Here is a 5,778-nt window from a genome sequence, read left to right on the forward strand (position 1 = left end):
TGCCCTTAGCCTATGTGGTACAGCAAAGCTGATAGTCAGAGGTGACCCAGCCCCCATGGTGTAAGCAAAGGAGAGCTGTCCCCATCACTCATTTGATATCTGGGGGCCTGGGCAAAAGAGCAATGTCATCCTCTCAGCCATCAATGCCTGAGATAGGTAGAGGAGCTGGCCCTGGGGTCCTAAGAGCAGGAGGGCTGTCCCTGCCCCTCACCAGCTGCAGCACCCTGTACCTCACCTGGGCAACACAATAGAGCTGTCCCTGATGGTGTGGGCTTCTTACATTTTTTTCAGGGAGGAGGTTTCAGGGGCAGAAGGTGGATATGAAGAGACCAGAAAATGAATGATTTTTAAGATACATGATGTAAAAGACACATAGAATAAAGAAAAAGAGAAAAATTTTAAAAAGCTACTAACTTGGAAACTTAAAAATAATTATGACATGCAAGTTAATGGTCAGTTACCTTATAAATGATAAATTCTTCAATGTGCTCAGAACTATGCTTGTAGTCATGCTATATACAAATGTAATTCATTTACAGGGACAACCTTTAGCCTCCTGTATATGCTATCAAGGTTAAGTTTGTTTAAAATCAGGTATACCTAATAGATTAGATGATGACCCTCAAGCCCTCAGAGTGATCTGCTGAATATGGCATTTGAAGTATTTAATGAAAAGGTTTCCTTGATAGACAAAATACCAGCCTCTGGTAGCAGTAGCTGGGCCTGTCTCCAAGGAAGATTCTGCCTGGATTGTGGTAATGCTAACCACTGCACAAAGAGCTGCCCCATACCGTGTCTGCTGCTAGGGGGCTTGCTCAACCTATGGACAGTGTTGGTTTGACTGACTCTGCCTTGCCAAGGTAGGTCAGTTTTCCCAAGTTCCTCCTCCACAGAGAAGTCTCTCAGACCTTCTGGTTCTGGCATCTGAAGACTTAATGCTGCCCTGTGTGACAGGCAAAGACTTAAATGCTATCCTGTGTGAAGCCAAAGACTGATGGCCTCAGCTCCCTCCCCTGAAAAAAAAAGCCAATGAGATTTGCCATTGAGGAGCCCAGGCTGGCTATCCAGGTAGTGGGTAAGTCTCTGTCATTTTAATTGGCACAGAGTCCATTTGGATTATACTTGTTCAAATTTATCCTTCTCAGATCTCTGAAGTTGTTAAGGCTGACTGTAGCCAGTTTTGTAGCAGCAAGCATGCCAGCTCCCCCTCAAAGCTGCAGATGCCTGGTCAGTCCATTTCATATGTAAGAATCAGGCCTTGCCTTTTCTAGAGCTACGAGGTCTCCTGTTGAGAAATGCAGACTCATGGGCTTCACACTGAACGACAAACTCACAAAACCAACTCAACTAACTTTTTACTATTACTTTATTTAAAAGAACATGCTTTTCAATGACTACTCTCAGTAATCAACCACTTATGTCTTGTGGTAAATAACTGGATGGGGAAAAAAGGTTTAAAGTTTATGTAAGTAAGGAAATGATTTAAGGTGTATAAATGCAAGTTATAAAGGTCTGAGGATATGAGCTTATGTAAGTGGTGAGGGTCTAAGAAATGACTTAATGTATGTAAGTACAAGCTGTAAAGGTGTGAGGAAGTGGTTTAAGGTATGTAAAGAATGAGATTTAAAGATGATACATGATGTTAAGACCTTAAAAGTTCAGAATTTTAACATATTAGTAGAGTTCTGATAAGCTATTAATCTAATCTTTCGATTGTTTTCTAAATATTGCACTAAATATCTCTGTACAATCTGTACATATATATCCTGCCTTCTGGACAGAAAAAAGAGCATCTATGCTTTTAACCCAGAACCATCCTTTTGGGTCCTCAAGGTTTTGCTGTGGCTCAAAGGCCTGCATCTACTCCAGCTGTTTACAGACACTGTTAGCTGTTTTATCTACAATGAGGATTTCAGTGCAGATTATAAACAGTGTCATGCTAATATATGTCTAAAACTTTCATCTCTTTTTGTAAGCTTTAAAAAAAATTCATGTAAGCTTGGGAGTTGTGATTTGGATCTACCTGTCACAGGTCAAACAATTCCAGATGAGCACTGCAGTTGGTCAATAGTTTAAGCTTTCCCATCTACTGTCTCTCCCCCAAAGTGAGCTGTCTCCTTCCCCTGATCTTAGGACTCCTTCCACCACCATGCCAACTACCAGGACCACAAGTCTAGAAGTCTCAAGTGTATGCCTTTAAGATTTTCCTCTAAGCTCCATAACTTACTGTCTGTCACTAGTCTCTATCTGCTCCAACAGATTCCCACTCAGCTTACAAATTCCATCTGGGAATCAGCTGTGGCCTAAAAACTGCTCCAAAATCATTTGCAGCATGCCAACCCCAGGTGGTTCTGCAGAACCAGTGAGCCCTGGACTTGCTAAAAGGACAATATAAACCAGTCCAGCTAGGTGGGAAAAGGATTAGAGACTAACATGTGCTGTTGACAACTCAATGGCCTCCAGGGGCCATCACTTTTACAGAATTCTCATTTTGTTTCCCTTGGGGCCCTGGCTCTTCCATCTCCTTGGCCCACTGATCTCTATACTCTTTATAATAATGATCATCCTCTATCCTTTCAGGTTACTTCAGGAAACAAATAGCAAAATTATCTGATAGTAAACCACGTGCTTATGACAGACTTTCCTCAGGTCTTCTACCATCACCTACCAGCTGGAGCCCCTGATTTGAACCAGCATTCTAGAATGCTCCAAAGTGGCCGATACTTCAGTAGCCTCAGGTGGCCCTGCAGAACCTGGGCATCGAACCAGATGTCCCCTGCTATTACCTGACTCCCTTCCCCACTCCCAGCCTTGACTAGCATTACAGCTTTGCTGGGCACTGACAACAATGTCCTAATTTGAATGGAAAAGCAGTTGCAGAAGAGATTACATCACCCCTTATCATCAACAAAAGGCTGAAAAGTCAGAGCACTCAGCCCTAAATGAAATGTCTTTATCACACTCCCCTACTAAGGCTCAGGGATCTACACAGAAGAGGAGGCAGAAAGGTTGTAAGAGCCAGAGATGGTGGGTGACTCCAAGGAGTCAGTGTTCTCCAGACACAGCAGCACTGCTGCCCATATGGACTCACAGAGACTGTGACAACATACACAAGACCTGCACAATTTCAAGTCACAGAGAAGTGGAAGTGGGCATGAAATCCCACCCCTAACCAAACAGCTCTTTGCAATGATACCTTCTGAGAGAGGGGACATCAGTTTTTCCAATGGAGTGAGTCTGGGTGAATCAGCTACACTCTAGGGCAGGCCTCAGTTCAAGAATAGTAAGCTGTGGTGGTTTGAATAACTATGGCCCTCATAGACTCATGTGTTTGAAAGCTTAGCCTACAGGGCATTGTTAGGAGATGTGGCGGTGTTGGAGAAAGGGGGGGGCTCTGAGGTTTTATATGTTCTAGCTCTGCCTGGTGTGACCCAGTCTCCTGTCGCCTGCGGATGAAAATGTAGAACTCTCAGCTCCTTCTCTGGTACCATGTCTGCCTGCACACTGCCATGCTTCTTTTCATGAAGACAATTGACTAAAACTGTAATCTGAAATTGTGAGCCAGCCCCAATTAAATGTTTTCCTTTATAAGAGTTTCCAGGATCATGGTGTCTCTTCACAGCAACAGAAACACAACTAAGACATAAGCTCACACAAAATGGCCTCCATGCTTTAGTTTTTTTGGTTGGTTGATTGGTTGGTTTGGTTTGGTAGTTTTTCTTTCTTTTTACATTTAATTATTTTTTTTTGAGAAAAAGAACTTGACATTGGGGTGTGAAAGAGGAAAGAATATGAACAAAATATATTGAATAAATTTTTTTTTTAATTTTAAACCCCAAAGTAGTGGTGCAGACCAGCCTGGTCTACATAGCAAGTTCCAGGTCAAACAGGGCTATAACCTGTCTCAAAAAACCAATAAATAAAATTTTAAAAAGAAAAAAAGGATGTTGGTGAGAAAAAGTACATTTTTTGAAGTGTTCAAGGCTGAAGAAAAGTTCTTTTGACCTTCACCTGAGAGCAGTGGGAGGTTTCCTGTTGTTCTTCACATGAGGTTTTGGGGACCTAGCCCATTGTGACGCTCCAGTATTCAAGAGTCTTCCGCCAGTGTCAACAGCAGCTTGACCCAGATGAAAAATCTCACCTTCCATAACACTACCTAGGGAACTGTGTATGGGCATCCTTTCAGAGTGGGTCCCCCTAGGGACACAGCTGTGGCTGTGGGCAGAGAAGCTTCCTTCATCACACACTGGACTCCACAAAGGATCATGAGAGAAACTGTCCCTCTTGGAGATAATCCCTTCCAATTCTGGAAACTTCCACCCTATCCTACTACATTTCACCTTGTCTAATCTATTCTAAAGTTGATGATCCCCTGGGCTGCCCGTGAGTCAATGCTTTCAGTTAAAAATCCAAATAATCCCCTAAGAAAGTGACTATGGGGTGAGGTTCTTCCAGAGGCAACCAAATGGTAGCTAATACCCACCTGTGACTCCAGTACCAGAAGCTCCAACACCCTCTTCTGGCCTCCACAGACACTGCACATACATGGTGCACAGACATATGCAGATAAAACCCATACACATAAAATAACACTTTAAAAAATGAAAGTAAGCCGGGCGGTGGTGGTGCACACCTTTAATCCCAGCACTCGGGAGGCAGAGTCATATGGATCTCTGTGAGTTCGAGGCCAGCCTGGGCTACCAAGTGAGCTCCAGGAAAGGCACAAAGCTACGCAGAGAAACCCTGTCTCGAAAAACCAAAAAAAAAAAAAAAAAGAGAAAGTAACCATAATGTTACTGAGTGCCATGGAATGCAGCAGAGGTCAGTGGCCACATGGCTTAAGGGGCATTTTAAGCCAAGAAAAGATCTGCTCCAAGCCCTCGCTGTCATTCAAGGGAAAGAACAAGGCAGAAAGAGTCTATTTCTTCCGAGAATAATTTACGATGTCCCCTAACCTCATGAGAGAAAGGAGACCCAGCCTGGTACCTGGGGACAGTGTGTCTTGGGGGTCCAGAAGGGTTGGCCTCTAAGACAAATCACATGTGTGGATGTCTCACGTGTCCCCAGCCAGGTGGCAGCAGTGAGTCAGTGGGAATGCTGGAGGAATGAGTCTAGTCTAGGTACCTGCTGTGAGGGACCCTTGGTGTCTGCACCCCTCCCCCACACAAGCAAGATCTGTCTGCACTTCCCCATTGCTTGCCTTCCTCGAACACACTCCTCTCAGAGTCACCTGGAAAACAGCTGTTAACCAATGTGACATTGGGGGACACTATACCCTTCTCTACAAGAGGGAAACCAGCCTTCAGTAGGTGACCTGGATTTTCCTGCTTCGAGGTTCTGGGAAGCTGAGGTTGTTTTGCTCACAGATAAGCACTGGAGAAACCAGAAATGTTAAAAACCCGTCCTTGTTCCTTCCAAGGAAGAGGTGCATAACCTGTTACCCGTGCAGAAGGCTGGGAGCAGATGTGGTTAACAATCTGGGGAGCTCTGTACACTGGATTCTCCCCTAGACCCTTATTGTGAATTTGTCCATTTGTAGCTAGAGTTTCCCTGCCTGGCCCACAGTCAGGACAAATCTTTGTCACCTGCTAGTCCCACAACCGCTCAGACTCAACCAAGTAAACACAGAGACTTACATTGCTTATAAACTGTATGGCTGTGGCAGACTTTTTGCTAACTGTTCTTATATCTTAAATTAACCCATTTCTACAAATCTATACCTTGCCAAGTGGCTCGTGGCTTACCGGCATCTTCACATGCTGCTTGTCATGGTGGTGA

This window comes from Peromyscus leucopus, chromosome 16_21, assembly GCF_004664715.2.
Source record: "Peromyscus leucopus breed LL Stock chromosome 16_21, UCI_PerLeu_2.1, whole genome shotgun sequence".
Taxonomy (NCBI): Eukaryota; Metazoa; Chordata; class Mammalia; order Rodentia; family Cricetidae; genus Peromyscus; species Peromyscus leucopus.